General features: G+C 44.4%; 13 non-coding genes across 13 annotated transcripts; all 13 read left to right on the forward strand.

The window, feature by feature from the left end:
• Positions 1-1971: 1971 nt before the first annotated feature.
• Positions 1972-2043, forward strand: trnad-guc (transfer RNA aspartic acid (anticodon GUC)). The gene has a single exon. It is a non-coding gene; the product is annotated as a tRNA-Asp (tRNA).
• A 715-nt stretch (positions 2044-2758) lies between these two features.
• On the forward strand, positions 2759-2830 carry trnad-guc (transfer RNA aspartic acid (anticodon GUC)). Its single transcript has one exon. It is a non-coding gene; the product is annotated as a tRNA-Asp (tRNA).
• A 713-nt stretch (positions 2831-3543) lies between these two features.
• trnad-guc (transfer RNA aspartic acid (anticodon GUC)) lies at positions 3544-3615 on the forward strand. The gene has a single exon. It is a non-coding gene; the product is annotated as a tRNA-Asp (tRNA).
• Positions 3616-4330: 715 nt separating this feature from the next.
• On the forward strand, positions 4331-4402 carry trnad-guc (transfer RNA aspartic acid (anticodon GUC)). The gene has a single exon. It is a non-coding gene; the product is annotated as a tRNA-Asp (tRNA).
• Positions 4403-5115: 713 nt separating this feature from the next.
• On the forward strand, positions 5116-5187 carry trnad-guc (transfer RNA aspartic acid (anticodon GUC)). The gene has a single exon. It is a non-coding gene; the product is annotated as a tRNA-Asp (tRNA).
• Positions 5188-5913: 726 nt separating this feature from the next.
• trnad-guc (transfer RNA aspartic acid (anticodon GUC)) lies at positions 5914-5985 on the forward strand. The gene has a single exon. It is a non-coding gene; the product is annotated as a tRNA-Asp (tRNA).
• Positions 5986-6698: 713 nt separating this feature from the next.
• On the forward strand, positions 6699-6770 carry trnad-guc (transfer RNA aspartic acid (anticodon GUC)). Its single transcript has one exon. It is a non-coding gene; the product is annotated as a tRNA-Asp (tRNA).
• A 726-nt stretch (positions 6771-7496) lies between these two features.
• trnad-guc (transfer RNA aspartic acid (anticodon GUC)) lies at positions 7497-7568 on the forward strand. The gene has a single exon. It is a non-coding gene; the product is annotated as a tRNA-Asp (tRNA).
• Positions 7569-7681: 113 nt separating this feature from the next.
• On the forward strand, positions 7682-7752 carry trnag-gcc (transfer RNA glycine (anticodon GCC)). Its single transcript has one exon. It is a non-coding gene; the product is annotated as a tRNA-Gly (tRNA).
• Positions 7753-9108: 1356 nt separating this feature from the next.
• Positions 9109-9180, forward strand: trnad-guc (transfer RNA aspartic acid (anticodon GUC)). The gene has a single exon. It is a non-coding gene; the product is annotated as a tRNA-Asp (tRNA).
• Positions 9181-9906: 726 nt separating this feature from the next.
• Positions 9907-9978, forward strand: trnad-guc (transfer RNA aspartic acid (anticodon GUC)). The gene has a single exon. It is a non-coding gene; the product is annotated as a tRNA-Asp (tRNA).
• Positions 9979-10691: 713 nt separating this feature from the next.
• Positions 10692-10763, forward strand: trnad-guc (transfer RNA aspartic acid (anticodon GUC)). The gene has a single exon. It is a non-coding gene; the product is annotated as a tRNA-Asp (tRNA).
• A 113-nt stretch (positions 10764-10876) lies between these two features.
• On the forward strand, positions 10877-10947 carry trnag-gcc (transfer RNA glycine (anticodon GCC)). Its single transcript has one exon. It is a non-coding gene; the product is annotated as a tRNA-Gly (tRNA).
• The last annotated feature ends 217 nt before the right edge of the window (positions 10948-11164 follow it).

Consider the following 11164-nt stretch of genomic DNA (forward strand, 5'->3'; position numbering starts at 1 on the left):
GTTTGGACATTTACTCATTCTCAGAAGACTTTGGTGAATCCATTGTAGATGTCCAGTGTGTGAGGTGATTTACTTTGTGCAAGGCTTTAGTTGTTAAATGGGAAACGAGTAACCAACTAGTCATCGACAACTGTCTTGAGTTTGGCATTTGTGACAATGTCCTGGGACATCCCACAAACGCGTCACCTTCTAACTACGAGTGTGTGGCCTGTGAGTGGTATAGAGCGGAATCGATTACATGTACGTTTTCGTGAGAGTCCCAGCTTTCCATAGAGGGGTCACAGTAGTTTCTAGCTCTAACCATTCAGTCTATACAGATGTTTTTGTTAGAAGTATTAAAGCCCAACACTGCAAACGTATAGTTAGTACCAATGCTCCACGTTTTTTCAAACGTCCACCACACCAGCTCCTCGTTAGTATAGTGGTGAGTATCCCCACCTGTCACGCGGGAGACCGGGGTTCAATTCCCCGATGGGGAGAAAGGACTGCTTTTTTTTTAGGGTGAACAATGTAGCTGAGCCCACTATGCGAAAAATATGCTTGGAGATAAAGCTTTATGATACGATTTCCAGCATTATCTCAGTATTCCAAGGCATTGGTTGTTCAGTGGTAGAATTCTCGCCTGCCACGCGGGAGTCCTGGGTTCGATTCCCGGCCAATGCAGGATGTTTTGAACATGTAATTTCGAGAAACCCCTGAGGAAGAAATCTGTGCTCGATTGCCAGGCCAACAGAAATCTCAACTGACTCTTGAAAAATCTGACTTTGCTTTCATTTTCAGTTTGGACATTTACTCATTCTCAGAAGACTTTGATGAATCCATTGTAGATGTCCAGTGTGTGAGGTGATTTACTTTGTGCAAGGCTTTAGTTGTTAAATGGGAAACGAGTAACCAACTAGTCATCGACAACTGTCTTGAGTTTGGCATTTGTGACAATGTCCTGGGACATCCCACAAACGCGTCACCTTCTAACTACGAGTGTGTGGCCTGTGAGTGGTATAGAGCGAAATCGATTACATGTACGTTTTCGTGAGAGTCCCAGATTTCCATAGAGGGGTCACAGTAGTTTCTAGCTCTAACCATTCAGTCTATACAGATGTTTTTGTTAGAAGTGTTAAAGCCCAACACTGCAAACGTATAGTTAGTACCAATGCTCCACGTTTTTTCAAACGTCCACCACACCAGCTCCTCGTTAGTATAGTGGTGAGTATCCCCACCTGTCACGCGGGAGACCGGGGTTCAATTCCCCGATGGGGAGAAAGGACTGCTTTTTTTTTAGGGTGAACAATGTAGCTGAGCCCACTATGCGAAAAATATGCTTGGAGATAAAGCTTTATGATACGATTTCCAGCATTATCTCAGTATTCCAAGGCATTGGTTGTTCAGTGGTAGAATTCTCGCCTGCCACGCGGGAGTCCCGGGTTCGATTCCCGGCCAATGCAGGATGTTTTGAACATGTAATTTCGAGAAGTATGCAAACCCCTGAAGAAGAAATCTGTGCTCGATTGCCAGGCCAACAGAAATCTCAACTGACTCTTGAAAAATCTGACTTTGCTTTCATTTTCAGTTTGGACATTTACTCATTCTCAGAAGACTTTGGTGAATCCATTGTAGATGTCCAGTGTGTGAGGTGATTTACTTTGTGCAAGGCTTTAGTTGTTAAATGGGAAACGAGTAACCAACTAGTCATCGACAACTGTCTTGAGTTTGGCATTTGTGACAATGTCCTGGGACATCCCACAAACGCGTCACCTTCTAACTGCGAGTGTGTGGCCTGTGAGTGGTATAGAGCGAAATCGATTACATGTACGTTTTCGTGAGTCCCAGCTTTCCATAGAGGGGTCACAGTAGTTTCTAGCTCTAACCATTCAGTCTATACAGATGTTTTTGTTAGAAGTGTTAAAGCCCAACACTGCAAACGTATAGTTAGTACCAAAGCTCCACGTTTTTTCAAAAGTCCAACACACCAGCTCCTCGTTAGTATAGTGGTGAGTATCCCCGCCTGTCACGCGGGAGACCGGGGTTCAATTCCCCGACGGGGAGAAAGGACTGCTTTTTTTTTAGGGTGAACAATGTAGCTGAGCCCACTATGCGAAAAATATGCTTGGAGATAAAGCTTTATGATACGATTTCCAGCATTATCTCAGTATTCCAAGGCATTGGTTGTTCAGTGGTAGAATTCTCGCCTGCCACGCGGGAGTCCCGGGTTCGATTCCCGGCCAATGCAGGATGTTTTGAACATGTAATTTCGAGAAGTATGCAAACCCCTGAAGAAGAAATCTGTGCTCGATTGCCAGGCCAACAGAAATCTCAACTGACTCTTGAAAAATCTGACTTTGCTTTCATTTTCAGTTTGGACATTTACTCATTCTCAGAAGACTTTGGTGAATCCATTGTAGATGACCAGTGTGTGAGGTGATTTACTTTGTGCAAGGCTTTAGTTGTTAAATGGGAAACGAGTAACCAACTAGTCATCGACAACTGTCTTGAGTTTGGCATTTGTGACAATGTCCTGGGACATCCCACAAACGCGTCACCTTCTAACTACGAGTGTGTGGCCTGTGAGTGGTATAGAGCGAAATTGATTACATGTACGTTTTCGTGAGAGTCCCAGCTTTCCATAGAGGGGTCACAGTAGTTTCTAGCTCTAACCATTCAGTCTATACAGATGTTTTTGTTAGAAGTATTAAAGCCCAACACTGCAAACGTATAGTTAGTACCAAAGCTCCACGTTTTTTCAAACGTCCACCACACCAGCTCCTCGTTAGTATAGTGGTGAGTATCCCCGCCTGTCACGCGGGAGACCGGGGTTCAATTCCCCGACGGGGAGAAAGGACTGCTTTTTTTTTAGGGTGAACAATGTAGCTGAGCCCACTATGCAAAAAATATGCTTGGAGATAAAGCTTTATGATACGATTTCCAGCATTATCTCAGTATTCCAAGGCATTGGTTGTTCAGTGGTAGAATTCTCGCCTGCCACGCGGGAGTCCCGGGTTCGATTCCCGGCCAATGCAGGATGTTTTGAACATGTAATTTCGAGAAGTATGCAAACCCCTGAAGAAGAAATCTGTGCTCGATTGCCAGGCCAACAGAAATCTCAACTGACTCTTGAAAAATCTGACTTTGCTTTCATTTTCAGTTTGGACATTTACTCATTCTCAGAAGACTTTGGTGAATCCATTGTAGATGTCCAGTGTGTGAGGTGATTTACTTTGTGCAAGGCTTTAGTTGTTAAATGGGAAACGAGTAACCAACTAGTCATCGACAACTGTCTTGAGTTTGGCATTTGTGACAATGTCCTGGGACATCCCACAAACGCGTCACCTTCTAACTGCGAGTGTGTGGCCTGTGAGTGGTATAGAGCGAAATCGATTACATGTACGTTTTCGTGAGTCCCAGCTTTCCATAGAGGGGTCACAGTAGTTTCTAGCTCTAACCATTCAGTCTATACAGATGTTTTTGTTAGAAGTGTTAAAGCCCAACACTGCAAACGTATAGTTAGTACCAAAGCTCCACGTTTTTTCAAAAGTCCAACACACCAGCTCCTCGTTAGTATAGTGGTGAGTATCCCCGCCTGTCACGCGGGAGACCGGGGTTCAATTCCCCGACGGGGAGAAAGGACTGCTTTTTTTTTAGGGTGAACAATGTAGCTGAGCCCACTATGCGAAAAATATGCTTGGAGATAAAGCTTTATGATACGATTTCCAGCATTATCTCAGTATTCCAAGGCATTGGTTGTTCAGTGGTAGAATTCTCGCCTGCCACGCGGGAGTCCCGGGTTCGATTCCCGGCCAATGCAGGATGTTTTGAACATGTAATTTCGAGAAGTATGCAAACCCCTGAAGAAGAAATCTGTGCTCGATTGCCAGGCCAACAGAAATCTCAACTGACTCTTGAAAAATCTGACTTTGCTTTCATTTTCAGTTTGGACATTTACTCATTCTCAGAAGACTTTGGTGAATCCATTGTAGATGACCAGTGTGTGAGGTGATTTACTTTGTGCAAGGCTTTAGTTGTTAAATGGGAAACGAGTAACCAACTAGTCATCGACAACTGTCTTGAGTTTGGCATTTGTGACAATGTCCTGGGACATCCCACAAACGCGTCACCTTCTAACTACGAGTGTGTGGCCTGTGAGTGGTATAGAGCGAAATTGATTACATGTACGTTTTCGTGAGAGTCCCAGCTTTCCATAGAGGGGTCACAGTAGTTTCTAGCTCTAACCATTCAGTCTATACAGATGTTTTTGTTAGAAGTATTAAAGCCCAACACTGCAAACGTATAGTTAGTACCAAAGCTCCACGTTTTTTCAAACGTCCACCACACCAGCTCCTCGTTAGTATAGTGGTGAGTATCCCCGCCTGTCACGCGGGAGACCGGGGTTCAATTCCCCGACGGGGAGAAAGGACTGCTTTTTTTTTAGGGTGAACAATGTAGCTGAGCCCACTATGCAAAAAATATGCTTGGAGATAAAGCTTTATGATACGATTTCCAGCATTATCTCAGTATTCCAAGGCATTGGTTGTTCAGTGGTAGAATTCTCGCCTGCCACGCGGGAGTCCCGGGTTCGATTCCCGGCCAATGCAGGATGTTTTGAACATGTAATTTCGAGAAGTATGCAAACCCCTGAAGAAGAAATCTGTGCTCGATTGCCAGGCCAACAGAAATCTCAACTGACTCTTGAAAAATCTGACTTTGCTTTCATTTTCAGTTTGGACATTTACTCATTCTCAGAAGACTTTGGTGAATCCATTGTAGATGTCCAGTGTGTGAGGTGATTTACTTTGTGCAAGGCTTTAGTTGTTAAATGGGAAACGAGTAACCAACTAGTCATCGACAACTGTCTTGAGTTTGGCATTTGTGACAATGTCCTGGGACATCCCACAAACGCGTCACCTTCTAACTGCGAGTGTGTGGCCTGTGAGTGGTATAGAGCGAAATCGATTACATGTACGTTTTCGTGAGTCCCAGCTTTCCATAGAGGGGTCACAGTAGTTTCTAGCTCTAACCATTCAGTCTATACAGATGTTTTTGTTAGAAGTGTTAAAGCCCAACACTGCAAACGTATAGTTAGTACCAAAGCTCCACGTTTTTTCAAAAGTCCAACACACCAGCTCCTCGTTAGTATAGTGGTGAGTATCCCCGCCTGTCACGCGGGAGACCGGGGTTCAATTCCCCGACGGGGAGAAAGGACTGCTTTTTTTTTAGGGTGAACAATGTAGCTGAGCCCACTATGCGAAAAATATGCTTGGAGATAAAGCTTTATGATACGATTTCCAGCATTATCTCAGTATTCCAAGGCATTGGTTGGTGGTAGAATTCTCGCCTGCCACGCGGGAGGCCTGGGTTCGATTCCCGGCCAATGCAGGATGTTTTGAACATGTAATTTCGAGAAGTATGCAAACCCCTGAGGAAGAAATCTGTGCTCAATTGCCAGGCCAACAGAAATCTCTGGTCTTGGTCGAAATCTCAACTGACTTGAAAAATCTGACTTTGTTTTAATTTTCAGTTTGGACATTTACTCATTCTCAGAAGACTTTGGTGAATCCATTGTAGATGTCCAGTGTGTGAGGTGATTTACTTTGTGCAAGGCTTTAGTTGTTAAATGGGAAACGAGTAACCAACTAGTCATCGACAACTGTCTTGAGTTTGGCATTTGTGACAATGTCCTGGGACATCCCACAAACGCGTCACCTTCTAACTGCGAGTGTGTGGCCTGTGAGTGGTATAGAGCGAAATCGATTACATGTACGTTTTCGTGAGTCCCAGTTTTCCATAGAGGGGTCACAGTAGTTTCTAGCTCTAACCATTCAGTCTATACAGATGTTTTTGTTAGAAGTATTAAAGCCCAACACTGCAAACGTATAGTTAGTACCAATGCTCCACGTTTTTTCAAACGTCCACCACACCAGCTCCTCGTTAGTATAGTGGTGAGTATCCCCGCCTGTCACGCGGGAGACCGGGGTTCAATTCCCCGACGGGGAGAAAGGACTGCTTTTTTTTTAGGGTGAACAATGTAGCTGAGCCCACTATGCGAAAAATATGCTTGGAGATAAAGCTTTATGATACGATTTCCAGCATTATCTCAGTATTCCAAGGCATTGGTTGTTCAGTGGTAGAATTCTCGCCTGCCACGCGGGAGTCCCGGGTTCGATTCCCGGCCAATGCAGGATGTTTTGAACATGTAATTTCGAGAAGTATGCAAACCCCTGAAGAAGAAATCTGTGCTCGATTGCCAGGCCAACAGAAATCTCAACTGACTCTTGAAAAATCTGACTTTGCTTTCATTTTCAGTTTGGACATTTACTCATTCTCAGAAGACTTTGGTGAATCCATTGTAGATGTCCAGTGTGTGAGGTGATTTACTTTGTGCAAGGCTTTAGTTGTTAAATGGGAAACGAGTAACCAACTAGTCATCGACAACTGTCTTGAGTTTGGCATTTGTGACAATGTCCTGGGACATCCCACAAACGCGTCACCTTCTAACTGCGAGTGTGTGGCCTGTGAGTGGTATAGAGCGAAATCGATTACATGTACGTTTTCGTGAGTCCCAGCTTTCCATAGAGGGGTCACAGTAGTTTCTAGCTCTAACCATTCAGTCTATACAGATGTTTTTGTTAGAAGTGTTAAAGCCCAACACTGCAAACGTATAGTTAGTACCAAAGCTCCACGTTTTTTCAAAAGTCCAACACACCAGCTCCTCGTTAGTATAGTGGTGAGTATCCCCGCCTGTCACGCGGGAGACCGGGGTTCAATTCCCCGACGGGGAGAAAGGACTGCTTTTTTTTTAGGGTGAACAATGTAGCTGAGCCCACTATGCGAAAAATATGCTTGGAGATAAAGCTTTATGATACGATTTCCAGCATTATCTCAGTATTCCAAGGCATTGGTTGGTGGTAGAATTCTCGCCTGCCACGCGGGAGGCCTGGGTTCGATTCCCGGCCAATGCAGGATGTTTTGAACATGTAATTTCGAGAAGTATGCAAACCCCTGAGGAAGAAATCTGTGCTCAATTGCCAGGCCAACAGAAATCTCTGGTCTTGGTCGAAATCTCAACTGACTTGAAAAATCTGACTTTGCTTTAATTTTCAGTTTGGACATTTACTCATTCTCAGAAGACTTTGGTGAATCCATTGTAGATGTCCAGTGTGTGAGGTGATTTACTTTGTGCAAGGCTTTAGTTGTTAAATGGGAAACGAGTAACCAACTAGTCATCGACAACTGTCTTGAGTTTGGCATTTGTGACAATGTCCTGGGACATCCCACAAACGCGTCACCTTCTAACTGCGAGTGTGTGGCCTGTGAGTGGTATAGAGCGAAATCGATTACATGTACGTTTTCGTGAGTCCCAGCTTTCCATAGAGGGGTCACAGTAGTTTCTAGCTCTAACCATTCAGTCTATACAGATGTTTTTGTTAGAAGTGTTAAAGCCCAACACTGCAAACGTATAGTTAGTACCAAAGCTCCACGTTTTTTCAAAAGTCCAACACACCAGCTCCTCGTTAGTATAGTGGTGAGTATCCCCGCCTGTCACGCGGGAGACCGGGGTTCAATTCCCCGACGGGGAGAAAGGACTGCTTTTTTTTTAGGGTGAACAATGTAGCTGAGCCCACTATGCGAAAAATATGCTTGGAGATAAAGCTTTATGATACGATTTCCAGCATTATCTCAGTATTCCAAGGCATTGGTTGTTCAGTGGTAGAATTCTCGCCTGCCACGCGGGAGGCCCGGGTTCGATTCCCGGCCAATGCAGGATGTTTTGAACATGTAATTTCGAGAAGTATGCAAACCCCTGAGGAAGAAATCTGTGCTCGATTGCCAGGCCAACAGAAATCTCTGGTCTTGGTCGAAATCTCAACTGACTTGAAAAATCTGACTTTGCTTTAATTTTCAGTTTGGACATTTACTCATTCTCAGAAGACTTTGGTGAATCCATTGTAGATGTCCAGTGTGTGAGGTGATTTACTTTGTGCAAGGCTTTAGTTGTTAAATGGGAAACGAGTAACCAACTAGTCATCGACAACTGTCTTGAGTTTGGCATTTGTGACAATGTCCTGGGACATCCCACAAACGCGTCACCTTCTAACTACGAGTGTGTGGCCTGTGAGTGGTATAGAGCGAAATCGATTACATGTACGTTTTCGTGAGAGTCCCAGCTTTCCATAGAGGGGTCACAGTAGTTTCTAGTAGTTTCTCTAACCATTCAGTCTATACAGATGTTTTTGTTAGAAGTGTTAAAGCCCAACACTGCAAACGTATAGTTAGTACCAATGCTCCACGTTTTTTCAAACGTCCACCACACCAGCTCCTCTTTAGTATAGTGGTGAGTATCCCCGCCTGTCACGCGGGAGACCGGGGTTCAATTCCCCGACGGGGAGAAAGGACTGCTTTTTTTTTAGGGTGAACAATGTAGCTGAGCCCACTATGCGAAAAATATGCTTGGAGATAAAGCTTTATGATACGATTTCCAGCATTATCTCAGTATTCCAAGGCATTGGTTGTTCAGTGGTAGAATTCTTGCCTGCCACGCGGGAGGCCCGGGTTCGATTCCCGGCCAATGCAGGTTGTTTTGAACATGTAATTTCGAGAAGTATGCAAACCCCTGAGGAAGAAATCTGTGCTCGATTGCCAGGCCAACAGAAATCTCTGGTCTTGGTCGAAATCTCAACTGACTTGAAAAATCTGACTTTGCTTTCATTTTCAGTTTGGACATTTACTCATTCTCAGAAGACTTTGGTGAATCCATTGTAGATGTCCAGTGTGTGAGGTGATTTACTTTGTGCAAGGCTTTAGTTGTTAAATGGGAAACGAGTAACCAACTAGTCATCGACAACTGTCTTGAGTTTGGCATTTGTGACAATGTCCTGGGACATCCCACAAACGCGTCACCTTCTAACTGCGAGTGTGTGGCCTGTGAGTGGTATAGAGCGAAATCGATTACATGTACGTTTTCGTGAGTCCCAGCTTTCCATAGAGGGGTCACAGTAGTTTCTAGCTCTAACCATTCAGTCTATACAGATGTTTTTGTTAGAAGTGTTAAAGCCCAACACTGCAAACGTATAGTTAGTACCAAAGCTCCACGTTTTTTCAAAAGTCCAACACACCAGCTCCTCGTTAGTATAGTGGTGAGTATCCCCGCCTGTCACGCGGGAGACCGGGGTTCAATTCCCCGACGGGGAGAAAGGACTGCTTTTTTTTTAGGGTGAACAATGTAGCTGAGCCCACTATGCGAAAAATATGCTTGGAGATAAAGCTTTATGATACGATTTCCAGCATTATCTCAGTATTCCAAGGCATTGGTTGGTGGTAGAATTCTCGCCTGCCACGCGGGAGGCCTGGGTTCGATTCCCGGCCAATGCAGGATGTTTTGAACATGTAATTTCGAGAAGTATGCAAACCCCTGAGGAAGAAATCTGTGCTCAATTGCCAGGCCAACAGAAATCTCTGGTCTTGGTCGAAATCTCAACTGACTTGAAAAATCTGACTTTGTTTTAATTTTCAGTTTGGACATTTACTCATTCTCAGAAGACTTTGGTGAATCCATTGTAGATGTCCAGTGTGTGAGGTGATTTACTTTGTGCAAGGCTTTAGTTGTTAAATGGGAAACGAGTAACCAACTAGTCATCGACAACTGTCTTGAGTTTGGCATTTGTGACAATGTCCTGGGACATCCCACAAACGCGTCACCTTCTAACTGCGAGTGTGTGGCCTGTGAGTGGTATAGAGCGAAATCGATTACATGTACGTTTTCGTGAGTCCCAGTTTTCCATAGAGGGGTCACAGTAGTTTCTAGCTCTAACCATTCAGTCTATACAGATGTTTTTGTTAGAAGTATTAAAGCCCAACACTGCAAACGTATAGTTAGTACCAATGCTCCACGTTTTTTCAAACGTCCACCACACCAGCTCCTCGTTAGTATAGTGGTGAGTATCCCCGCCTGTCACGCGGGAGACCGGGGTTCAATTCCCCGACGGGGAGAAAGGACTGCTTTTTTTTTAGGGTGAACAATGTAGCTGAGCCCACTATGCGAAAAATATGCTTGGAGATAAAGCTTTATGATACGATTTCCAGCATTATCTCAGTATTCCAAGGCATTGGTTGTTCAGTGGTAGAATTCTCGCCTGCCACGCGGGAGTCCCGGGTTCGATTCCCGGCCAATGCAGGATGTTTTGAACATGTAATTTCGAGAAGTATGCAAACCCCTGAAGAAGAAATCTGTGCTCGATTGCCAGGCCAACAGAAATCTCAACTGACTCTTGAAAAATCTGACTTTGCTTTCATTTTCAGTTTGGACATTTACTCATTCTCAGAAGACTTTGGTGAATCCATTGTAGATGTCCAGTGTGTGAGGTGATTTACTTTGTGCAAGGCTTTAGTTGTTAAATGGGAAACGAGTAACCAACTAGTCATCGACAACTGTCTTGAGTTTGGCATTTGTGACAATGTCCTGGGACATCCCACAAACGCGTCACCTTCTAACTGCGAGTGTGTGGCCTGTGAGTGGTATAGAGCGAAATCGATTACATGTACGTTTTCGTGAGTCCCAGCTTTCCATAGAGGGGTCACAGTAGTTTCTAGCTCTAACCATTCAGTCTATACAGATGTTTTTGTTAGAAGTGTTAAAGCCCAACACTGCAAACGTATAGTTAGTACCAAAGCTCCACGTTTTTTCAAAAGTCCAACACACCAGCTCCTCGTTAGTATAGTGGTGAGTATCCCCGCCTGTCACGCGGGAGACCGGGGTTCAATTCCCCGACGGGGAGAAAGGACTGCTTTTTTTTTAGGGTGAACAATGTAGCTGAGCCCACTATGCGAAAAATATGCTTGGAGATAAAGCTTTATGATACGATTTCCAGCATTATCTCAGTATTCCAAGGCATTGGTTGTTCAGTGGTAGAATTCTCGCCTGCCACGCGGGAGGCCCGGGTTCGATTCCCGGCCAATGCAGGATGTTTTGAACATGTAATTTCGAGAAGTATGCAAACCCCTGAGGAAGAAATCTGTGCTCGATTGCCAGGCCAACAGAAATCTCTGGTCTTGGTCGAAATCTCAACTGACTTGAAAAATCTGACTTTGCTTTAATTTTCAGTTTGGACATTTACTCATTCTCAGAAGACTTTGGTGAATCCATTGTAGATGTCCAGTGTGTGAGGTGATTTACTTT

Source organism: Oncorhynchus mykiss, chromosome 29 (genome assembly GCF_057628025.1).
Source record: "Oncorhynchus mykiss isolate SJ-2025 chromosome 29, ASM5762802v1, whole genome shotgun sequence".
NCBI classification, from domain to species: Eukaryota; Metazoa; Chordata; class Actinopteri; order Salmoniformes; family Salmonidae; genus Oncorhynchus; species Oncorhynchus mykiss.